The sequence below is a fragment of the Spodoptera frugiperda genome, chromosome 10, assembly GCF_023101765.2.
Source record: "Spodoptera frugiperda isolate SF20-4 chromosome 10, AGI-APGP_CSIRO_Sfru_2.0, whole genome shotgun sequence".
Classification (NCBI taxonomy): Eukaryota; Metazoa; Arthropoda; class Insecta; order Lepidoptera; family Noctuidae; genus Spodoptera; species Spodoptera frugiperda.
The window spans coordinates 5046345-5073171 of NC_064221.1; the positions used below are offsets into that span (position 1 = coordinate 5046345).

The 26827-nt window shown below is 38.3% G+C and overlaps 1 long non-coding RNA gene across 1 annotated transcript in view; it reads right to left on the reverse strand.

The window, feature by feature from the left end:
• Positions 1 to 742: 742 nt before the first annotated feature.
• The window catches only part of LOC126911130 (uncharacterized), a 61808-nt gene continuing 35723 nt past the window's right edge, over positions 743 to 26827 (reverse strand). The window contains exons 2-3 of the long non-coding RNA XR_007705693.1: positions 17978 to 18472; positions 743 to 832 (exon numbers count right to left, since the gene is read on the reverse strand). This is a non-coding gene — a long non-coding RNA (uncharacterized LOC126911130). The remainder of the gene's footprint in view (positions 833 to 17977; positions 18473 to 26827) is intronic.

The following is a 26827-nucleotide window of genomic DNA, read 5'->3' on the forward strand; positions in this document are numbered from 1 at the left end:
TTCATTAGTAAATCAATAAAACCTGTACATGTGGAGGATTGCTATTGTACCTACGTACGATACACTGCCATCTATCGGATTGGCTGTAGTTGTAAGTAATGATGACAACGTCATATTTTCTTTGAGTAAATAGTTCGGTTAGGTCGCTAAAGGGGGCGTAGTTGAGCCCGTTGTGTTGACACACAACCCGTTGTGTGTGATTTTGTGGTTTATGTATTATTTTTTATTATTATTAGATTTTTTAGATAGATATTTTGAATTAGAAACTATATAAAATAGGACATTGACATTGGAAGGACACAAAATGACATAAATATATAAATAGAAAATAAAAGAGACAAAATTTCATAGAAAGGACATAAAAATAAAACGCTCGCATTGCTGTTGCGGGGTGGACTAATGGTAGAGGGCGTGTAGTAAAGCAGCTACTCGAAATCGCAACCTAATTCGATAAACAGTTTAAAAAATATTCTTAGTTTTTAAATTACCCGGTCTCATAGACGTATAGGTCACCAATGGCGGGTTAATAACAATTCTTCAAACGTACAAACCTAGGTACCTAGACAAATAGAAAATACAATAGAAATACAACAGATGCCTGAATAAAAATAGTAAAGATTATAAAAATATTTCACCCAGAAAACCAACATAAACCCTAGAATTTCACAATCAATAAACTGCATAATATGTAATCACGAAGTAATAAGTCATTTAGAATGTAATTAGTGCTTAAATCTAGTACTCACGTCAGGGCTTATATCGGTGAAGTTGGCACTGGATACAAACTCCTTGAGGAAACCATCCAATTCAGTTCCCTCGATGTAGCCATTACCTTAAAAACAGAAAAATATTGTACATTGAGAAACGTTTTCATATTTTGCTAAGCGCGCCATCTGTTGGTTTTTAATCGAACTGTTTCCTATGTGTGTAGAGTCGCACAGAAATATAACATAACATCATACTTTTATCTTTATTTAAAGCTTAGACAGAGCTGAATATTATAATATTAATTGTTTTAATAATTAATAATCATTAATTATGGGCATGCTATGTTAGAAATATCTGGACTTCACGAGTTTGATTCAAAATAATAATTGGGTTAAAAAGCTTTTTATTTTATACTAGCTTTCCGCCCGCGGCTTCGCCCACGTGTAATTCGGTTATATATAGCGTTTTTAATGATCTCGACAGGGCCGATTTACGTGATTCTTTTTTTGTTCGGTAGAGCATACTTTCCAGTTGGTCCCGTTGTTACCTAGTCAGGATCTGATGATGGTATTCCAGGGAAATCAAGGGCAAACCTCAAATTTACAGGCAATTACGTTTTTGACAATTTCATAGATCTGTTTAAGTATTTGCGTCTGATAGATGGAAGGTACAACTCCTCAACGGTTAGGAGTTGAAAGAAAATTCTTACGAAGTTATACGTACATGTGAGGCTATTAGGTTGACCTGATAATAAAAAGTAAATCTCATTAACGTTAAGAATTTAGGTGAAAATGGATGCGGACAAATTTCGTCTCTTCACTTGTTTCCTTTTAGCTGTTTGTATGGGTAGTGTTAACACAAAATAGGGATTTAAAGGCGTAATGTTATTAATGTTATGCATGTATATACATAATTATGTATGTTATTATGTATGTTAAAGAGACGACTGAAAGTTGTCATACAAAGTCTTTTTTTAAGGATGGGAAATCATCAAATAAGAGGTCATTTGATGATTTCCCATCCTTAAAAAAAAAGAAAATCCTTAAGAAAAGAAGGAACGAGGTGGGTTTTAGTCAGTAAAAGTCTGACACTCCCTTCCGTTCCACCCAGAGCGGGAGAGGTCCCGCTCGGAAGGGAGTGTCAGACTTTTACTGACTAAAACCCACCTCGTTCCTTCAGTTGCCCTTTGCGTTCCGGGGCCACGGTATCTCGTTAGAACTTTCCCGCAGCCCCGGCTCAGTTTATCCCGTTTCCCCCCTTGGGGGTTGACATTTCAAAAATCCCTTCTTAGTGCTCACTTATGTTACTAAAGGAACCTCTGTTCAAAATCTCAGACTCCTATACCGAGCGGTTTCGGCTGTGCGTTAATAAATCAGTCACCCAATCGCACCCCTAAATCACGATTGGAGGGTAGTTTGAAAAAACTTATAATGTCAAACATATTTACTTGCCTATGTACGTGTTCATGCCAAGTTTCAAGTTTATAAACCCAAGGAATAAGATTTTTCATAGAAACGTTTCTACCCCTTTTCCCCCCTTGGGGGTTGAATTTCCAAAAATCCTTTCTTAGTGCTCCCCTACATATCCCAAGGAACCTACATTCCAAATTTCAGCTGTCTACGACCAGTAGTTCGACTGTGCGTTGTCTGTCAGTCAGTCAGTCAGTCAGTCAGTCACTCAGTAACGGAAGAGTTTTATATATATAGATTAACTTAGAAAGTGAAGCCTATCGAATTTGGCTAACCAGAGATTAGAAACAGTTTTTTTTCTTGCTAAATAATTGTGATTGAGATCATTTGGGGGGCGGAAACAATCTGACGAATCACCTGATTGTAAGCAAACGGCACTTACAAGTGTGTTATGATTTAAGATTAAACATTTTTAGATTTTCCTCTCGCCGAATTTCATTGAGGCATACCAAAAATCTTTCATCAAAATTTGTACATAAAGAAATTTCAACATCCATAAAAAATTAAGCAACCATATGCTTAAAATAAGGCCTTAAAGCATCCATTATGTATTTATGTAATAGGCATTACAATATTAGACAGTGATTACAAAAAGTCTGCAGATACGGCCGGAGCAGACATTAAGGGCGCGCCGTTTGATCGTATCGTGGTGAGATCCATCAGATTACACCTAAGTGTTTGATGAGAAACGCTTCGAGTAGGGCTCTGAAGACAGAGGATTTTAAACTAACAATACAGTAAGATTTCGTTTTAATTCCATTGTATAAGCGGAATTGTTAGTGTAGCATGGATTTCCGCAAAGTAACGGGGTGTTTCTTCAATAAAAATCACAAAAATTTAACGGCGTCATTATCCTCAACCAAAAGTTAACAATTCTGTTGATTGAAACACAAAATTTGGTTTCAATAAATTAAACTGTGACACATGCTCTAAAAAAATCCAATAAAAATAAGGATGATAATAAGCTACCACGATGCTTAATAACGCGGGAGAATAATGATTTGTTAAATAAAAGTTAAAGTTTTTTGAATAGAATAGAACCCGCCTATTACATATATACAGATATTAAACAAAGTCACGTCTTTTATACATAACTAGCTACTTCCGCGCGGTTTCACCCGCTCTGCTTGGCTCCTATTGGTCATAGTGTGATGTTTTATAGCCTATTCTTTAATTCCTCTATAAATGGACTATACAACACAAAAGTAATTATTCAAATCAGACCAATAGTTCCGGAGATTAGCGCGTTCAATCAAATAAACAAACTCTTTAGCTTTTTATAGGTATATTAGTATAGATGTACATTTAAACATGTTTTTTTAGGGATGAAAATCATCCAATGACTTCTCCCGCCCTAGGCGAGGCGAGAGCGAGTGTCAGACTCTTACTGACTAAAAACCACCCCGTTCCTTCTCCTGCTTTATTAAGTCGGAGCCCCGGTAACATTTTACATTGTCCGCAACTCCGGAATGACTTCTCCCGTCTTGGGCGAGGAGAGAATGTCAGACTCTTACTGACTAAAAATCTTCCCGCTCCTATTACTCCTACCATTTAAGAACTGTTGGGGAATCGAGGATTGGGAAGGTTGGAACTGGTTCGCACTCACACAACGAAACACAATGCATGCGTTATTTCATGTCGGTTTTCTGTGAGGACCTGGTATCCAAATTCACTCACATTAAGTCTTTGACTGCCAATAGAAAACTGTTGAAGGCAAATCCTCCGCTAACGTCGGTCACCGGTGACCACCACGGCGTTCAATGTGTTAAGGAACAACGGCATCACAAAAAAAACCGAAATTCCATTTTTTTCCGAAATTCAACCAATTTCAGTAATTTTAGGGGCCCACAAAACATCAAGGTTCAGGGAAATTGACTCAACCAAATTCCTTTTATTATCCTTAATTTGCATCCGTTTCATCTCGGCGGCCCGTTTTAGGACCGTTATGAGTTACGAGTCCATTGAACAGTAAAAAATTGACCTTTAACGAGAATAAAAGTAGATATTGGATCGACCTTCGTTTATATAATATTAAGTATTTGTATCGGGAGAAAAGATTGGAAAATCGGTTACCTTTAAGTCAGTTTTACTATAGACCATGGTGAAGTAATATCAATTGGGTCGTTTCCTGGGTCTAAAAATAAATTATTATGATTATTAATATTTTTTTATGAACGAGTAGACGTATTACTTGATGGTAAGCAATCGCCACCGCCCATAGACACTTGAAACACCAGAGGCGTTACAAGTGCGTTGCTGGCTTTTTGGGGGTTAGGAATTTAAGGGTTGTTGTTCGGGAATCGGGGATTGGAAAGATTGGGAAGGGGGGAATTAGGCCTTCGGTAACCTCACTCACACAACGCAAGCGTTGTTTCACGTCGGTTTTCTGTGAGTCCGTGGTGTCACTCTGGTCAAGCCAGCCCATTCGTGCCGAAGCATGGCTCTCCCACACTTAAAATAATAAAATATGATATCTCAATATAATAAAATATCCCAGAATAATCTTTCAATCATTAATTTGACGATATACTTATTTATTTAGTTTTTCTAACTAGTCATAAGTTGCGATCTCCTACAAAATTCATAGAAAAGTAACGTTTTTGACATTTCGATAAAAGTATTGAATTTCACTAGTTGGAAACTACCGTATTGTTGTTAGTTTAAATTTTTAGAAAAACAGTTCTAAATACATGACAAAAGAATTCTTTTCCATTGCAGCTGCATTTGTTTGGCCTAAATTAACGGAGTGTTCTCACGTAAGCTAGCAAAGTGTCAGCACTAGTCTAATTTAAAGTAGACAGACAGACTGTGTCGAGTGCAGTCGCTAGCAATAGGGTAGATGACAAATTTTTATAGTTATTGTTTTTTTTTAACGTTGCTCCACATTAGGATTTTCTCCTGTGTCGTGGGTGCCTTTACAAACACACAATTTCACATGCACATGACACCCAGACCCGAAACAACAATTTGTGGATCACACAAAGAGTTGCTCCGTGCGGGAATCGAACCCGCTACATGTTGCACGGCAGCCACCGCGCCAACCGTGCAGTCGGCATGTTACATGTAGAAATAACGTATTTGCTCCTATTTGCTCCCACTCCTAATCTTTCATTCGTTTTATCTAAGTATTGTTACCTCATATGACAAAATACAAAAATACGTGTCTAATAATTTCTTCATTACGTATCTGACGGACTAAATAGTATTTTAATTATCATACCCCGTCATCATTCCTATTGAGAGAATTTCCAAAATCATTACCAACTAGTTTCTGCTAACGGTTTCGTCCACGTTTTCGACATAAAAAGTACCCCAAGTGTAATTCCAGACTATTTATTTATATCTGTACTAATAGGTTACAATGTAACTCTTTTACACGTCAATCTCTTAAATAACTAGATGAGGCCGGCAAACATGAGGTTTTATTACATAGTGCATAGTGGTCGACCTAATAAAATGTTTTTTTTTATAACATCACGCCTTTAATCCCCAAAGGGGTAGGCAGAGGTGCACATTATGGCACATAATGCCAATGTACACCCACATTTCGCAATTTATGTTGTAAGTCCCATGTAATAGGTGGTGAGCCTATTGCCATATACTGGCCACATTTCCAGGCTCCGTGCTACCACTGAAAAAATTTCGGAAAACCAAAAAAAGCCCAGTAATACTTCGCCCGAGACCCCTTGCCGCACTTGCAACCACTCGGCCAACGTGGCAGTCAAAAGGAAAAAAAATCAACGTGGTTTATATGGTCAAGAAATTACCAAAATTCATACAATTAATGTTTAATGGCCTCAATTAACAAAACAGGTTAATAAATTAACAATACAATTAAAATTACATAACAAATATTAACAACCTTTTTACTCATTAATACACTGTCTACAAGCGAATGCAGTAGTCAGAATGGAATATTTAGTGGTATTCTGGTGCATTCTCATTCTGGGTTGGACGTTGGGCCACCCAAGAAGGATATCAGTACTAGACGGTGCTTGGGTACCCATTATAAACGTGCCTTTAGTAAAAGAATCTGCATTTGTAGGCTCAGAATGTGCAACAGGTTTAGTGAAATTTAATGGGATGTGTATTGATGTTGATTAACACAGTGAACGCCGTGGTGGTCACCGGTGACCGACGTTAGCGGAGGATTTGCCTTCAACAGTTTTCTATTGGTAGTCAAAGACTTAAAAACTATTATTTTATATAGTGAAGTGTTTTTAGTGTTTTTCAAAAAGAGAAGTTGGTGTTCTTTCATATGTTTTTAAGGTGGGCAACTGGCTGCCAGCGTAGCGGGCTCACACGGACAACCGATCCATAAATCGTTAAGCATGTCGAAATTGACGTTTGATCGCATCAGGAGAAAACTAATGTATTAAATTTTTGGACTGCGTCCACTGTATCGACAGCGATCCGATTGCCGATGCGACTATCAGTAATCGGATTGCCGATACCACTTTGACTCTGATTTTTGGCATCAGCATTCAGTATGACGTCATCGGTACGCATCGCATGTATGCATTGCCGATGAGTGGTATGTGTTTCTATACAAGACAAACTAAAATCTGTTGCGTGCGATGCGTCCGATGCGTACGATGCGGGTCTGTGGACGCTTACCTTTATAGTGCCTTTCTGTGTATTCTTAGATGCATCCTTGATTTGGGCAATCGACATACCGGGCTGCCGACGAACTTGCGGGTTACCTGGACTCCGGCGTTAAGCAGGATCAAGAACAGGGTGGCTTTTAGCCACTAACCGCCGCAATTAATGTCTACTCAACCCAATCCTTAGCATTTGTTTTCGGAACAAAACCGTTACTAAGGAATAGTTTAACTAATCATTAAATGTTTCTGAGTACGGTAGTAAGAGTCAAACAGTTACTCGCGCCTAACCCAAGACGGGAAGGGTTATTTGATGATGCTCAGCCCTCAAAAAAATCCTTTTTTTGAAACTAGACTATATGGAACCAAAGCTGCGGACTATCTAGCGGGCTTACCGGGGCTCCGGCTTGAAAAGCAGGAGTAGGAACGGGGTGGTTTTTATTCAGTAAGAGTCTGATACTCTCGCCTCGCTCTGGCGAGAAAAGTCATAGGATGATTTTCCCCCTTAAAAAAAGACTATATGGAAATATGATCGTTCCCTTATCGCAAAGGACTTTAATTTAAAATATGTGTTCAAGAAATAAACTGAAGTGGTCGCCTGTGTGTATAGATTCAATTTACAATGCAAACAGTTCAAGGATAATTTTTATTTAACTCAAACTCAAACAAAATCTCTTCACGTGAGAAATAAAATGTACGTTTTGTCAAATAATAATACTATGCATAATGTGTTTTGTTTCTTATTTTGTGTCCCTACAAAAAATAAAATATCGTATTAATATATAGATTATAATAATATATATATGTGTTTTGTTTCTTATTTTGTGTCCCAGAAAAATTAAATATCATCTAGTTCTTCAATAGGTAGATGATTATTTTTTATTTTAATGTCCGTCTTGTAGATTATTTTAAAATATTAGACACGTATTTTTTATTATCTTACGGAGACAAATACTTTCGACAATAAATTGATTTGAAATATCACTCCTAAACTTTGATTCGTTTTGTCTAAATATTGTTATCTTATATGACAAAATAAAAAAATACGTGTCTAATATTTTTTCATTGCCTAACTGACGGACTAAGTGTATTTTTAATTTTCTTACCCCGTCATCATCCCTTTTCATGATTATTAACTACAGTTTAGCACTATTTAGTTGCTTTATTATTAATCTATTTATTACTGCATCTATTTGAGTCACAAACACGTTTAATGTTATGTTAAATTACAAAACAATTTGATAAAATAAACAAAGGGAACTCTCACGAAAATGGTTAATATGCAAATGACTTATCTCATTCGCACAAGTAGAAGGCAATATGTAGCTTAGAGAGACAAGCGTGTCAAAGACACAGGTGCGCTTGTCTCGTCTCGTTGTCTTGTCACGTCACGGCCCCGTGTCGGAGTCGTGTCGTGATGTGTAATGACATAGGGCTGCCATCCGTGTTTACAATTTTGTGTACTATTTTTTTAGCTTTTCCCCAAAAGTTCTTTTTATGGAACACGCCGCTAAACGAGCATACGTATTACTTGATGGTAAGCAATCGTCGCTGCTAATGGACACTTGAAACACCAGTGGCGTTACGAGTGCGTTGCCTTTTGAGGGTTGGGAATTTAAGGGTTGTTGGGGAGAATGGGAAGGGAGCAATTGGGCCCTCCGTAACCTCACTCACAAAACGAAACACGACGCAAGCGTTGTTTCGTATCAGTTTTCTGTAAAGCCGTGGTATTACTCCGGTCGAGCCGCGCCATTTATGCCGAAGCATGACTCTCCCACACTTACCACTACCAACACTCGTAAATTAAATAAACGTACTCTCTGTCTTTCATTTAAAATAAATGCTCTACCATTTTCTAGTCCCTTTATTTGTTTTTCTTCAGTGGCAACCTTAACTACTCGCGTTACAGCCCTAGCTCTATATGCGACACGAACCGCTTCACATGTAGCCAACACGACTCTAGAGCCAATATAGAGAAAACAATACGGAATTCACAATCAAAGAGACAGTAGAGATGAGAATGTGTAGAGTATTAGTATGTATTAGTTAATTAAGTATTGGATATTTTTTTATGAAACGAGCAGACGTATCGCCTGATGGTAAGCAATCGACGCGGCCCATGGACACTTGAAACACCAGAGGCGTTACAATTGCGTTGCCTGCCTTTTTGGGGTTAGGAATTTAACTACATACTATTAATTATCTGAAGCACCAAATACCAATTCGTTCGACTTAAAGATTAAACTCAAAATTCAATCAAAAATGCATTCTAACCTTTGTTCTAACAAAAATACCATAAGTTAACCTTTTATTGAATCTCAGTCTCACGGAAGGCAAAACTGGGGGAAATTCATGGCATAACACAATTAGCTGGTACAAAGCTGAGTGCCGAGGAGGACGAGTAATTGAGTCACTCAAAACTCAAGAGGTAAAGTGGCTAGCATGGGTGCTGGGTGCATATTTCCAAAGTACACATATGGAGATATACAAAACCAGTGTATCATGGTCTCGCTGTGTATGTTCCTTCCGCACTTTCGACGGTCATTTTATATTAGTTTTGAATAACTTTATTTGTAGTCATGTGTATTATACTGGATTTCAGTCTAGCAATATTTTTGTCCAATCACTGCAGCTGCCATTTTTTTTAAGGGGGTAAAATCATCCAATTTCTTCTACCTTCCTGGGCGACGCGACTGTTAATGACTTAAAACCACCCCGTTTCTACTTCTGCTTTTCGAGCCAGAGCCCTGGTAAACCCGCTAGGTAGTCCGCAGATCCGGGCTGCAGCTACCTAATATTGAACAACCAATAGTGTGACACTAGCCCATTCCTTATTTGACAAAGAACGAAAGGTTGACACTAGTGCCATCAGGTAAGTAAAAATACAGTTTTTTTTTTAAGGTGGCAATCATCCAATGGCTTCTCTCGCCTCGGGCGAGACCAGAGAGACTATCAGACTCTTAATGGCTAAAAACCACTCCGTTCCTACTCCTGCTTTTCGAGCCGGAGCCCCGGTAAACCCACTAGATAGTCCGCAGCTCCGGAAAAATACAGTATTAGGCCCCCGTTAGTCTAAAGAAAGGCTACCTGCAAAGAATTGCTAAAAACTCATTATAGAATAATTTATCAACATACTATATGTATAAGTAGCCACTGCTGACCAAAAGCCTCTTTTCACATGGAAAAGGTTTGAGCATTAATCACCACACTTGCTCAATGCTAGTTGTCGCTCAACAATGCTGCTCATAACTATGAGCCCTTATCGTGGCTTGAAACTAGTCGAGTGGCTCGTCAAATGTTATTTATCTGGCCGAATAAAAGACAGACCAAATAACTATACGAGTTTTATTATGAAAAACAACCTGTCCACAAAAACTAACGTTATTTAATTTTGAATTTTTTGAAAAACAGTTCGTAATACATGACAAAAGAATTCTTTTTCCATTGCAGCTACATTTGTTTGGCCTAAATTAACGGAGTGTTCTCACGTAAGCTAGCTAAGTGTCAGCACTAGTCTAATTTGAGCTAGACAGACTGTGTCGAGTGCAGTCGCTAGCACTTCAACCTTTTCTAACCTGTCTACGTTTTTATTGGATTTACGACTTTATAATCAAAACTAGCTTCAGCCCGCGACTTCGTCCGCGGAAAATTAAAAATAATAGGGTTGTACTACCCCTAACATTTAGGGGGATGAAAAATAGATGTTGGCCGATTCTCATAGATAACGGATAAGCACAAAAACTTTCATCAAAATCGGTCAAGCCGTTTCGGAGGAGTATGGCAACGAAAACTGTGACACGAGAATTTTTTATATCAGACTAGCTTCTGCCAGCGGCTTCGCCCGCTTTCCCATGGGATATAAAGTATCTTTATACCCAAATCAGCTCATATCCTTATAGGGGGTGATTCTATTGCCATATACCGTAATAGCTACTTCCGCTCGGTTTCACCCGCTCTGCTCGGCTCCTATTGGTCATAGCGTGATGTTTTATAGCCTATAGCCTTCCTCGATAAATGCGCTATCCAACACAAAAATAATTATTCATTTCGGACCAGTAGTCCGGGAGATTAGCGCGTTCAAACAAACAAACCGTAATGTGCAGGTGCATCTCTGCTTTCCCCTTCGGAGATAAAAGGCGTGGCGTTGCTTATTGAGTTATACACATTATTACTCTATGTTGTGAGCACAAAAATATTTAAAACTATATAGTTGTGTGTGAGTTACCATGATTGCTTACCATCAGTTAACCGGACAGTATTTGCCTACATTAGAACTTAAGACGGAATATTTACTATGTTTATTTATGTCTATGAGTTTCCGATATTTCGGCACTGTTGCAAGTGCCATGTTCACGGATGAACTCATGATAAAGTTCATCCATAGATATAAATAAACATGGTAAATATCCCGTCTTAAGTTCTAATGTTAGTGTTAGTGACCATGTCAGTTTAAAAACTTATAACTAGCATGTTTGCCGTCCTTTAAAAATAATATAAGTACCATATATACAAACATAACCTCACGCCTGTCTCCCATGGGGGTAGGCAGAGACAATGGAACGCCAATTGCCACGGTTCTTACATACTTCTTTCGCTTCATCAACAGTCATCAGTCTTTTCATGCATGCTCGTCGGTTAAAGGTACTATAAGTACCTATGTCGCAAAATTAAATCAACATAGAACGAATTTGGCAAGAAATTAAACCAGTCTTGAAAACAATTTGAATATTCAGTAGTCTATCACAGGCTATTACATGTAGCTAGGGTTGTCAGACGATCGGGAATTAGCGGGATTCTCCCGAATTTTTGTATGTCATCCCGACTCCCGACAACGCAAATAATCTCCCGAAAAACAAGTTCGATAATTTTCACATTTTCGTCAAACGAAACTACATTCGAAAAAACATTGCAATGCACTAAAATAACAAATGACAAGCTACATATGAGCAATGAGCATATTTTATAAAAAACTGCGTTGAAATTAAAAAAAATATCAAACTATGTAGGTATGTTTTATATTTTCAATGCCATATTTCTCCCGACCAAAGACCTAAAATCCCGAAAAACCAGTCATTGATCCCGATAAGAGGAAGAATCGATGTGACAACCCTACATGTAGCTGTTGAAACAATGTAAGTTTCAAGTCGTAACTTGCTTCAACTTGAAAGTTTTCCCTGTAAACCATCAGTATTAGAACAATTACCTACGTCGGCTGTTTGTTTTTGACTCTATTAACATCTATAAATAACTTGGACGCGAGTTTCTATCGATTTTGTGCCAAAACCGACTTCGAAAGGTATGACAAACGCGTGGGAAAATGTTCAAGTACCTATGGAGTTGTTGGTACTATCTATGTGAAATGTTTATGCGTAGTCAAAACGTGTTGGTAGTCATAGGCAGTAGATAGATAGACACATGCGTGGCGTAAACACGTTCACTGCCACCATTATATTTTTGAAGTTCATAGCGATGCTGCCCTGAGAATGTACTGAGAATTCCAAAAGGCAAATTTGGCTAATTTTCGAAATATCACTAAAACATTTAGGACACGCCTGGCGTGTTCGAGGCGTAGTTATAGAAATTCGCAAGAACACGCTTGGCGTGTTGGCGGCATTGAACGTGTTAATAAGGCTTTAACAAAGGCTATCTCATCATGAGGGGGGTAAATCGGGAGGAAAATCCTCAACTCCTCTCGTCCTGGATGAGGCGAGATTAATGAAGGCTCAAGATTCTCTCGGAGCTGCGGAACGCCTTACGGGTTACCGGGGCTCCGGCTCGAAAAGTAGGAGAAGGAACTCTCCCTAGATGAGAGGGTTCATTGGAAGATTTTCCCCCTCAAAAAGATGAACGAAAAGAATCACCATAATACAATAGCCTGTAAGTATTTTAAACTCCACACAAACACATTACAAGTCACCTTGAAAGCTAACCTATCTTTCCAACTCAAAGAATCATAAAGAAACTTTACACCAAAGTTCGGTATGAATGTCTGTATGTGTTACATTATTCAGAAGACTCTCCGTACAGTACCCGGCGATAGAGATTGCAGATCCATGTTTGAAAAGAGACAATCGGCCAAGTAGCATATTGTTCATGATTATGAGCCGCTAAAACTAGTCGAGTACTCTCCTCGAATCATTAAACAAAATTGAATAAAACTTAAAAACGGGAACTGCCTTAAATTTGCTTTACCGCCTAGGTTAGGTAGTATCCCTAAAACTTTTCCCTGAGTCTGCTGCTAAAACTACTACACTAAAAACATCAAAATCGTTTCAACCAAACCCAAGATAATTGCGAACAAACATACCTCTAAACTGAGAACTTCTTTTTTTGTTTTCAATTAAAAGAAATATCATAAAGACAAAATAAGATAGATGACAAAGTATGGTTTATTTTATTCCTTCTTAAAAGATGTGTGTGACTCCTCTGGTGTTGCGGGTGTCCATGAGCTGCGCTAATCACATACCATCTGTTCGTTTACCTCCTGAAAGTCGATGTGCCATATTTATCGCCGGGTACTGTACAGTGTACATATCTCCCGGTCGGTATTCTTTCATTGGTGTACACGTCGCCCCCGGGACTCGATGCAGGTATTCGAGCGAAATAAATTATACTTTACGAGAACAAAGACCAACTGTCGGCTTCGTTTGTTTCGTGTGGATAAAGAAGAATTATATTGAGATTCCTTGCCTTACTTGTTGATTTGATAAACTATAATGTGTTGACTGCCTCGTTAGTCGAGTGGTCGCAAGTGCGACTGCCGGACAAGGGGTCTCGGGTTCGATTCTCGGGTCGGGCAAAGTATTACTGGACTATTTTCGGGTTTCGAAAATTTCTCAGTAGTAGCACAGAGTCTGGAATTGTGCCCAGTATATGGCAATAGGCTCAACCCCCTATTACATGAGACTTATAACACAAATAGTGAAAAGTGGGTGTACATTGTAGAGTGGCATTAGGTGCCGCAATGTGCACCCCTGCCTACCCCTTCGGGGATAAAAGGCGTGGCGTTGCAGCATATTGAGATTCCTTACTTGTTGATTTGATAAACTATTATTGTGTTTATCGACTTACTCACGTAACTATTTGACGAGGTACTCGAATAGTTTCAAGCTACACTAGGGGCTCGTATTCATGACCAGCATTGTGCGACACACGACTTGTTGATTTGATTTGAAGCCGAGCAGCGGGCGACACCGAGTTGAAGTAGCTAGTTTATGGTTCTTTTAACTAAAAAATATTGAATAAAGAAAACAAAAACTATTTTTACCGACTTTAAAAAAAGAGGAGGTACTATGTACGGATATTTGTTTTTTCTTTTTTAGTTTTAGTTTGTTCACCGATTACTTCGCCAATGAAACTCCGAAACGATTTTCAAAATACTTTTTTTTTGTGTGAAAGGTCTCCTCCTCTCAGGATTGAGGATTTGATGATGGAATCCTAGGGAAAACAAGGAGAACTTTCGAAAATTGTAGGGGCTAGTAATGCGTTTATTATGTTCTTCAATAAAGATTTTGAAACTGTAACGCCCGAATACTGAAATGCTACTCAATTTTAAGTTGTACTTAAATATCGTGCTATCTCTGTCATTTTATAAAGAATTGATAGGGACAGAACTAGTTTTGAGAGCGTCTTAAAATTGAGTAGCGTTTGAATATTCGGATATAAAACTTTCAATACCTACCTCGTCTTAAAGAGAATTTATTCACTTCACGAAAGATAAGGTCTGTACCTTTGAGTATAGAACATAAAGCGGCTGTTGAATTACGTCCAACCAAATTGCTAGCTATTGTGCCACGTTCAGAGTAAGTACTGGCGACCAATTGGATACTGGGGCGTTGAATAAGGGTTAGGTCTTATGCATTACACAATAATGTGAAACTTTACTTACAACATGGTTAGCATAAGGAATAAAATAATGATAAATGATATATTATATTTTTGCAAATAGGTTACAATGTAACTCTTTTACATGTCAATCTCTTAAATAACTAGATGAGACCAGAATAGAAGTACGGATCGCATATAAAAAACATATATAAAACATATACTTAGTTGAATCCGTTTCCACCAGTACTAAGCTATGTGTGCCAATGTATACGAGTAATGTACTTTTAAGTGTGGTAGAGCCATGCTTCGGTACGAATGGGCCGGCTCAACCGGAGTGATACCACGGCCTCACCGAAAACCGACGTGAAACAACGCTTGTGTTGTATTTTGTTGTATGAGTGATGTTAGCGGAGACCCAATTCTCTCCTTCCCAATCTTCTCAATGCCCAATTCCGGTGTTTTTAATTAACGCCTCTGGTGTTTCAAGAGTCCATGGGTGGCGGCGATTGCTTACCATCAGGTGAAACGTCTGATCGTTTACAAGGTTCGATAAAAAAAAAACTAATAGATCGGGATGGCACTTTTGAACCTCAAAGCAAATATTACAATATAGAAAAAACAAACTGTCGGTCTGTCAATCAGTCCTCTAATGAACCTATTTGCTCGTTGCAAAGTGTAGATTCCTATGGAGAAGGATGAGCTAGAAACTCCATAGATTACTCTATTTCCATCAGATTCACACTACGAATCTTGTCTATAGGCTTTACATTGTTCGTACCTGAAAGTAATTGTCTTCCAACTAACAATAGATCGATTCCCTCATCACTACACTGAATCAAAACTGTTAATTAATTCCTGACATAGGGTTACCCTTACCCTTCTGTCTTTACTTATATAGCATTTTATTCAATTCGCAGAAGTGACTTAAAGTTTTTTTTTATAAAAAAAACTTTTCCCCGCTTTAGGATTTGCGCCTGTGTCATGGGTGCGTTCACAAACATACAAGTTCACAGACACGTACATGACACCCAGACATGAGAAATTTTCGAAAAACCGAGAAAAGCCCAGTAATACTTTACCCGGCGATCGAACCCGATATTCGTCCGGCAGTCGCACTTGCGACCACTGGACCAACGACGCAATCAATTTACAAACAAAATTCTGAAACGTAATATCTTATTTCAACCACAGAGTAACCTGAAACTTTCCTTGAAAATCCGTGAACAAACAAGCCTTGAGTATTATTGCTGCGATTGTATTTATTATTCATTCACTGAAAGCCTTGAAACTGAAGTTTCCAAAACAGGGAAACGCACTTATCGAAATTGTTACCAAAGACTCGAGACAGTATTAGGATATAAGTTTTTAAACTGACATGGTCACTAACTGTCGTACTCATAGTCATTTAAGGGTTACTTAAACTATACCTTAGATAACGATTTTGTTCCGATAACAATTATTAAGGACTGGTTTTAGTAACCATTAAATGACTCTGAGTACGGAGGTAACACTATCATTAAGTTCTACTTAAGACGGTATACTTCTGCATTTAGATTGCTCCTAATATTGTTATCATTAGAAATGTGGGAGACCCATGCTTCGGCACGAATGGGCCGGCTAGACCGCAGTGATACCACGGCCTCACCGAAAACCGACGTGAAACAACGCTTGCGTTGTATTTTGTCGCGTGAGTGAGGAGACCCAATTATCCCCCTTGCCAATCTTCCCTTCCCGAAGGGGTAGGCAGAGGTGCTCATTACGACACGTAATGCCGCTATACAAATTACACCCACTTTTCACTATTTATGTTATAAGTCCCATGTAATAGGGATAGCCTATTGCCATATACTGGCCACAATTCCAGACTCCGTGCTACTACTAAGAAATTTTAGAAAAACCGATAATAATCCAGTAATACTTTGCCCGACCTGGGAATCGAACCCGAGTTGTCCGGCAGTCGCACTTGCGACGACTCGACCAACGAGGCAGTTCATGTTATTTATCCATAAATAGGTATTTGAAACTACATATTTGTCTCCGACCCAAACTGATATACGGATGTTTCGTGTCCCAAGACCTTTGGGAAACTTTTGTAAGGCGGAAACTTGTCACGTGGGCGGTCCTTGAGGAGAAACCGAAAGTATTTGAAGATGTATGTATGACGTCAAAACTGCCATCCCAAAGAAGATATCCGAGGTATATTAATAGACCTTCTAGTGCTGTCAGTTTCCACTTATAATAAAGGTCGATTAAAAACGTAACTTTAACCGGAACTTGAAATTTGGGCTTCTAGTTGTCCTTATGCACATGATTAAACACACGTAGTTTATGACTGCCTCGTTAGTCGAGTGGTCGCAAGTGCGACTGCCGTACAAGGAGTCTCAGGTTCGATTCCCGGGTCGGGCAAAGTATTACGGGGCCGTTATCGGTTTTCTAAAAAAATTCTGAGTAGTAGCACGGAATCTGGAATTGTGTCCAGTAGATGGCAATAGGCTTACCTCCTATTACATGGGACTTCTAACATAAATGGTTAAAAGTGGGTGTACATTATGTAACGGCATTACGTGTCGTAATGAGCACCTCTGCCAACCCCTTTGGGGCTAAAAGGCGTGACGTTGCTACTACGTAGTTCATGTGTTTACGTTAGATAGGTTTTGAGTTATGCAGGAGTAAAAGTGGCACCAAATGGTTTGTGTAAAATTTACACTCGGCGCTGGCCAGCTGGGGGCTCCGGTTTGAAAAGCAGGAGTAAGAACGAGGTGGTTTTTTCAGTAAGAGTCTGACACTCCCTCTCGCCTCGCCCAAGGCTAGAGAAGTAATTGGATGATTATCCACCCTCAAAAAAAAAGCTAGTTCCTTTGCTTGAACTTGATTTGACACGCAGCCTCGTGTCTAGATGTGAAATTCCCATTCGCGAGCTACTAAAGTAAGATGGCAGTCATTCCCATGTAAAATACAGATTTTTCTGCTGAATCTGGTTAAGACTCAGGGTTGACTCCAACCTAATTTTGTCCAAAATTCATAAAAAGCCCTTTCCAATCTTCCCAAACAACCCGATTTCCCAACAGTCCTTATATTACTAACGCACAAATGGCTGGCAACGCACTTGTAACGCCTCTGGTGTTTGGGTGTCCATGGGCGGCGGCGATTGCTTACTATCAAGTGATCCGTCTGCTGTAACGGCTTATAACATAAATAAGAGAAAATATACTTAAAGTTAATACATAATAACATATGTAAAATGTTATGCATACCTGTTATTTGCATGGTTACTGAAATGTCATAATTTTGTTGGTTATGTTAATTGAATATGTGGGTGACTGTGCTGTTGGTGTTTAAATAAACAAATAAAATAATAAAGTAAATGCTCACCGTCCCTGTCGTAATGGCTCCAGACCTCCATGAACTGGTTTGCTGATAACTTCTTCAATTCTCGAGAATCAGGGTCACGGAACTGCCTCATGAAGTTAGTAGCCCTCTCCAAATTAAACCGTTTATTGGCCGACGAATTTGAATCGATACTCATTTTAGCAAAAATTTTATCCACAAAAATATCACTTTAATTTTAATTTGTTATTACTTTGTAATCGATATTTGAAACTATCGATATATTTTTTTTTATTATAATCGATACTCGAAACAATCGATAGAAAAATAATTGTTTAATTGCAATCACTAGTTCGATTTTTAACCGTTATTTTTTTTAATAAAGTAAATATGAATTTTTTTTTTAAATAGATTCTATTTTTGAAACTACGATTTGGCCTAGTTTATTGTCAATGGATTTATTTTAAAAATGTAAATATATTTTATTTATTTTTTACGTTTATATTGGTAACACTATTTTTGAAAGGGCTTTTATTTCATCTGAAACAAAAGAAAATGAAATTAGTTTTTACACAACAGCGTAAAAATTACAACACACGAAAGATGCGTGCTATGGATGACTTCCCTACTATCGATACATCGCATACTCGAGCTGCGCATCTTCCTCGCGCAGCTATATAACTTAGTATCAGTAGAAACAGTCACATAATTTCACAGTTTAGCTACATAGCACATCTCGTAGAAAAGCACCCTTAATATGACTGTCGTAAGAGAGGAGCTTATCACTAAACATAACCTTAATTCCAAACTTTCAACCTTAATTCTAATAAAATTAAGGTTGAAAATCGCAAACCAACCCCTTTAATCGGAAAAAAAAGAAATAATTACCGGTCATTGACATACAGTCACCCACAAAATTTTTAACACAACAACGTTGAATGGTAAAGCAATTTTCCAACCGACTGTACAAGAAACAAAACATTTCTTTGAAAGCCAATTTGGCCTTAACTTTTAATTCAAAACCCTTGTCGTATACAAACAAATCCAAAATAATTCGTCTCCATTTAAAATGAATCTCCAAAGAACGTCTAACAAAGATTGATTGAGATCGACAATGGAAACGTCAACTGTCACTGTCATTCATAGTTTGAAATTGGAATGGAACGATTTTTTTTTTCTTTTTGTTTTATACGGAAGCAAAGATCGTATTTCGTGTAGATGTGTGGGAGAGCCATGCTTCGGCACGAATGGGCCGACTCGACCGAAGTGATACCACGGCCTCACAGAAAACCAACGTGAAACAACGCTTGCGTTGTGTGAGTGAGGTTACAGGAGGCCCAATTCCCCCTTTCCAATCTTCTCAACCTCCGATTCCCCAACAACCCTTAAATTCCTAACCGCCATAAGGTCGGCAACGCACTTGTAACGCTTCTGGTGTTTCAAGTGTGCGGGGCGGCGGTGATTGCATACCAGATGTATATTCAGATGTCAATGCATACGCTTTTACAATAAAATTCCCAGCCATATTCAAAGTTTGAGCCTGAATAAATTTAAAAATGTTATTAAAGAAAAACTGTACAGTAAAGCTTTTTATAAAATTAAAGACTACTTAGATGATAGTCAGGCTTGGGAGTGAGCCGCTATAATGTCCACACAGGTCATGTTGACATGTTTGTAACATATAGTTACATTTTTATACAATTTGACATGATATACATTAATATCATTCGATATTTTTTTTAACATATTATTTTTAAAATTGTTAGTTTGAGGACCGTGCGAGAGTTTGCCTAGTCATTTCACTTTTAGTTAATTATATTCTGACAGTGTGAGCATTTGTGTGGCCTACCCAAATGTTCTTTTGGTTGGTATTGTTCGTCGGATCATTCAGCAACAGCCGTCAGCTGAGCCAATTGTAAACTGACACATGCGTGCTGCCATCTGAACAGGTCCGCTCAAACTGCTGTGGTTCTTTCCTCAAAAGACCACTACAGAATAAACTTGCACGGTTCTCCGACATCTCTAATTGATATTGTCTGGACTTTAAAAGAGACTATGACCTCTGAGTTTGTTTCGGCATTTCTTCTCAGAGTAGTCGGATAGGAAATGCCGGCCTCATCTAGCTATTTGAAATATTGACGTGTAAAAGTGTTATCTTATAATCTATTTACAGAAATAAATATCATTTATCATTTATCATTTATCATCGGGCGATTTTTTTTTTTTTTGCTATTTTACCATTCATGGTGTTAAATTGAAAATTAATCTTACTGTGAATCTCTCTGAAAACCTAAAAATATTTGCCACTTTCTGTCTAAATACATCTTATTTTGTTCGAAAATTGTATTCCCGACCATACGAGAAAGTCGAAATTTAACCAAAAAGTTTATAAAACCTCTGCAGTTACTGCGTTGCAGATGTAGTTTGGGTTAGCAATGGCACCCGCACTGAATACTAATATAATAATATAACGCCTTTACCAACGAACTAATATCCGCTGTTAAATACACTAATATCTTGTACAGCTATTCTTGTATATCTATAAACTTTATTGTGTATATATAGTAACCTAACCAAATAAGGCCTATGCCCCAATAAAGCCTATTTTGAAAATTTCCCTCTTCCCGATGTCAAATGGTCGCCAAAGTTTGTAGAAGTGTGCATGCACATTACTTAACTAATTTGAGCACAGCAAGCAACCCGTGCCGCGATTATGTTGGAACCTACAGACGAAAACAATCACGATGTGGAGCGCACTTTAGTTTTTATAAAATTCGAGTAGCGTAAACTGTTAGTATTTTTATATTTATCAGTATACGACGTGCCGTGTTTTGTCTGTGTGACAATTATACATTTAGCCATCTCCTCACATTAGTGAAATAGCTATAATATCGGCGTATTTCATATAATCGTTTTTTTGTTTACCTATGTGCCATGCCCTAATAAAGCCTACAAAAAAAACGTGTAGGCCTTATTACGGCATAGTTGTTTTTCAGTAATTTCATAGATAACGGATGACCAGCTTTTGTCAAAAAGAAAGCCAATGGATTTTCCAAAAGATGGAAAACGCTGTTAAAATGGTAGAAAGGGGTAAACGGGGTGAATAGATACAGAAAAAGGGTGAATGGATATCGGGAAATTCTTCATAGTATCTAATCACCCTTCGAATTTTATGCACCCTGTTTTACCCGGTAGGCTGCTGCAGCCAGATATAACTTCCAAAGAAGTACGCATCCTCTAAAGAGTGATTTCCACTACACGAAAGCTAGGTCGGTCGCTAAATTGGCTACAGAATAAGAAGTTATTCTCATTCGTCTGACTGATGCTGGGGTACCGATGTTACCTGGGTATTACATGATGAGAAACTCGTTTAGCTTGATGTATAATGACCAAAATTTATTAATAAGATCTCATTACATTTATTATAAGCATTGACAAAGTTTTGTTATAATTAAGAAGTTGAATACTTACTAGTTTTTATTGAGGCCTTATTAAGACATAGGGTTCCCAATAAGGCCAAAGTGACACTTTAGTTATTTGTGTTTATAAAATTGTAATTTTTGTTTCTAAAGCCATTTTGATTCCATTATTACAAAGTTTAATAAATAAATATAAGATTTTGAAATTATCAGCCCATTGTCATTTTAAACCTACGAGCTAGGCGGTAATAAAAATAAGGTAGGCCTTATTTGGTTAGGTTACCTTATATATTTCAACATAAGCTTGTTGTTACACCTACTATTGTCTCTCTGCATCACCCCAAGGTTGGCTGTTAGAGAATGCCAAATTGGCATTAAGTCCACCTTTGTATAATATACATAAAATGTAAAATAAACTCTATATATATAAAACTCTTCCGTTACTGAGTGACTGACTGACAGACAACGCACAGTCGAAACTACTGGTCGTAGACAGCTGAAATTTGGAATGTAGGTTCCTTGGGATATGTAGGGGAGCACTAAGAAAGGATTTTGGAAATTCAACCCCCAGGGGGGGAAAAGGGGTAAAAACGTTTCTATGAAAAATCTTATTCCTTGGGTTTATAAACTTGAAACTTGGCATGAACACGTACATAGGCAAGTAAATATGTTTGACATTATAAGTTTTTTCAAACTACCCTCCAATCGTGATTTAGGGGGTGCGATTGGGTGACTGATTTATTAACGCACAGCCGAAACCGCTCGGTATAGGAGTCTGAGATTTTGAACAGAGGTTCCTTTAGTAACATAAGTGAGCACTAAAAAGGGATTTTTGAAATGTCAACCCCCAAGGGGGGAAACGGGATAAACTGAGCCGGGGCTGCGGGAAAGTTCTAACGAGATACCGTGGCCCCGGAACGCAAAGGGCAACTGAAGGAACGAGGTGGGTTTTAGTCAGTAAAAGTCTGACACTCCCTTCCGTTCCACCCAGAGCGGGAGAGGTCATTTGATGATTTCCCATCCTTAAAAAAAGACTTTGTATGACAACTTTCAGTCGTCTCTTTAACATACATAATTATGTACATACATGCATAACATTAATAACATCACGCCTTTAAATCCCTATTTTGTGTTAACACTACCCATACAAACAGCTAAAAGGAAACAAGTGAAGAGACGGAATTTGTCCGCATCCATTTTCACCTAAATTCTTAACGTTAATGAGATTTACTTTTTATTATCAGGTCAACCTAATAGCCTCACATGTACGTATAACTTCGTAAGAATTTTCTTTCAACTCCTAACCGTTGAGGAGTTGTACCTTCCATCATCAGCTCATTCTCATGAGATGATGACTATCAGACGCAAATACTTAAACAGATCTATGAAATTGTCAAAAACGTAATTGCCTGTAAATTTGAGGTTTGCCCTTGATTTCCCTGGAATACCATCATCAGATCCTGACTAGGTAACAACGGGACCAGCTTGAAAGTATACTCTACCGAAGCTAAAAGCTACATCATCCCTGAGTAACACAGGCTATATTTAATTCCAGTTGTAACAAGATTTCAGCCTGTGGAAAAAAAAGCCCTGTCGAGATCATTAAAAAACGCTATATATAACCGAATTACACGTGGGCGAAGCCGCGGGCGGAAAGCTAGTAAATAAATAAAATAAATTACGCGATGGCTGAACAACCGACTGCCGCGCAACATGTAGCGGGTTCGATTCCCGCACGGAACAACTGTTTGTGTGCAATCCACAAATTGTTGGTTCTTCGTCTGGGCGTGATGTGTATTTTTGTAAATGCAACTACTGATGGCCGCTGGGCCAGGAAAGTAATCGAGTGGTGACCGCGGACTGGAAGTTATAACGTGGGCTAGGTCCCGCTGGGTGGACCGACGACATCGTCATGGTGGCGAGAAGCTAGTGGATGGAGGTGGCGGCTTGTCGTTCGACGGGACTAAGGGGGAGACCTTTGTTCAACAGTGGACGTCTTCCGACTGATGATGATGATGATGAAACGCAACGATATACAGACACAGGAAAAATCGTTGTGGTTAAAAAGTTACAAAAAAGCAACGTCACGCCTTTTATCTCCAAAGAGGTAGGCAGAGGCGCTATACAATGTACATCCACTTTTAGCATTTGAGTTACATATAAGTCCTATGTAATGTAGGAGGTGAGCCTATTGCCATATACTGGACACAATTCCAAACTCCGTGCTACTACTGAGAAATTTTCGAAAAACTGAAAAATCTGACCCGGGAATCGAACCTGAGACACCTTCTCCGGCAGTCGCACTTGCGACTACTCGACCAACGAGGCAGTCGAATTATAAATAAAGTATTACGTAAACATACAGAAAGAAGAAAATGGATTTTTCTCCGATATGAGTATAAAAAAGGTCAAAAGTATCAATTTTCTATACTCGGAAGATAAGTAAGAAAATAATACCAGAAGTGGAATGATTATAGAGGTCTTTATTATGATTTATTTTCGACCTTTCCAATAAATACACTTTCGGTTAAAGGAAAATTGGGACGGACATCTTTGAAACCTTTTTTCTAGTAAAATATTAGGGTTTGAGAAAATTGTGATGAGTAAGCTGTTCTAAGGTCCTTTAAGGTCAGGGTACCATTCCGTGTAGTGAGCAGAGTAGAATACTTTTGTCACTAGCGCCGCTCTTCCCGTGGGTGTCATAAGAGGCCACTACACTACTACACATTTGTGAATGACGGTCAAAGACCGCATTAGTACCTACTCTTAGATAAAATTTTAAATGCAGGCTACCAGGGAGCCACTCTAATTCAACGAACAAGCGAACGAACGAAAAAGCTTCGCAGATTGCATACTACATATTACTTTCGTGAACAAAAATGAACGAATGAAATGAAGATAAATAAATAGTTCTTGTACAGATTCTGTAGAGATTATATAAAATCCTCTTTTGTAGAATAAACTGTCAAAGGTTCTTAAGATAATAAACCGTTTTTTAAAGGGGTTGCCTTAAATTTTCTTTATGACTTCCAGTTTTTTCAATCATGTCCCTGCAACCTTGAAAAATACCGCATCAAAATCGGTTCAGATAAACGCGAGATAATCGCGTACAAACACACACAGATACAAGTCAAACTGAGAACATCCTTTTCTTGAAATCGTTTAAAAAGGTTTCTACTTGCCGAACCGTTACAAATGCTAAACTTTATTTAATGTAACAACGCAAAACATAAAACAAACGTATACGATTCGTTGAACAATAAAATGTTGCAACGTTTGGGATATTTTTATTATAGAACATAGGTTACGAACTAATAAAAAAGTTATTGGTAAAATTCGCAAGTTGCTTCGACCACCTGCTACCATAATAGTGACTGTAAGGTTTCTGGTCAAAATTAAACGTTTAATATATACGTAGTTATGTAAAAGGTACTAGCAAACCCGGCGAACTCCGTTTCGCCCTTTGATTTTTCCCTGTTTTCCTGCTTTTCCCTTGAAATTTTACCCTTAGTACGAGTTAGGCCGGCAACGCACCTGTGACTCCTCTGGTGTTGCGGGTATTCATCTGCTCGTTTGCCTCCTAAAAAAAAGTGTTTGCTATACTCTGATTGGTTGGTTCATTCACGCCGGCCAATCAGAGGGCCGACCACGCTTTTGTTTCCTTTTCGTTCAACGCAAATTCGTACTAATTTTACAGAACAATTAAATATCGGGGGAAAATCATGCAATGTCTTTTACAATTCTCCCGCCCTGAGCGAGGCGAGAAGGAGTGTCAGACTCTTACTGACTAAAAACCACCCCGTTCCTACTCCTGCTTTTCGAGCCGGATCCCCGGTAAACCCGCTAGGTAGTCCGCAGCTCCGGATCAAGATGGAATTGCTGCTAAGACTACTAAATGTACATATCGACGGTTAAAAGGAAATAGGGTATAAGCGACAAAAAACGAAATGTTCAGGAGAGCCGTTTAAACTCGTCTGTCTTCGAAAGAATACTAAGAAAATGTTGTTACTAACAAAAATGTCATCGTAGAGCCATGAGAGTAAGCGCATTCGAAAGAGCGGAAAATTTTACGTAGGATAGCATAATAAACTCATTTTTGACCAAAATGTCGCTTATTTCCTTTTAACCGTCGATATGATGATCATCTACATTTTCATACTTTCACTATCGTCCTACTGATTTAATCCAATGGAATTACCCAACGATATGAGCATTTGTTCCTATATCTGAGTGTAAGTTTGTTTGTCAATAGTTTCGGCGAACTGTTGGCTACATTCCAAACTGGTATGGATAAAAAGTTTTAAGCTAAATGGAGTATACAGTACAGTTACATAACTGAGCTGGACATTATTGCTGTATTATGTAATACATCTGCAAGCTAAACCTGAAATGTTTTCTTTTTTATGGTATAAGCATAAAAATGCTATAAGCATAAAAAAGGAAACATTAAAAAACGTAAACGAGCAGACGGATCACCTGATGGTAAGCAATCGCCACCACCCATGGACATTTGAAACAACAGAAGCGTTACAAGTGCGTTGCCGCCCTTTTGGGGGTTAGGAATTTAGGAGTTGTTGAGGAATCGGGTTTGGGAAGATTGAGAAGGGGGTAATTGGGCCTCCAGTAACCTCACACACACAACGCGAGCATTCTTTCACGTTGGTTTTCTGTAAGGCCTATTTCCTATCGTGGGTGCGTTTAAAACATACAGTTCACATACACATGACACCCGGACTCGAGACAACAATTTGTGGATCACACAAAAAGTTGTTCCGTGCGGGGAACAAACCCGCTAAACGTTGCGTGGTAGCAGGTCACCCAGCCACCGCACTAACCGTGCAGTCATAGTTTTATATATCCTGTTAGGTAATGTTGATGGTTGTCTGATTTTCTATTACATAATAGTATTTACTCGATAAACAAAATTTAAAAACGAAAAAAACTAAGTTAATTTCGCATTATATAATAATCTAAGTGGCAATATTAGCGCATGCTAAGCTGAGCGCTACTCATAAGTCTATACAAGTGATCGGTAGCTCCAGCTTACGTCGGTAAGCGCTTATTAACATGATATGAGAGCAATAGAGACTGTAATCCGCTCGAGCGTCGTGACTACGGCGTTATCCCTGCCAATCGCTCGTTCAAGCGTTCCAATTTAAGCAGATTATAAGACTAAAATATGCGACAAGCAAATATGTGTGGGTATGTGTGAGTTTTGAAGATATTTAGGTGTATACAACGAATATATTAGGTCATTTTGGGGATTGAAAATACTTAAGTAAATAAGTACTGGTTGTGTTTATTTTCAGGTAGGTATACTTATAGCTTTTTTAAAGAAGAAATCAGAACCATTTTATTTGTTAGTAATTTAAAAAACATGCGTAATTTTACTGCTTAAGCCAGTACATTATGAATGATGATATTATGTGATGAATCCATAATATGAGTATTTATAAAAACCTTGGCTGGCTACTGT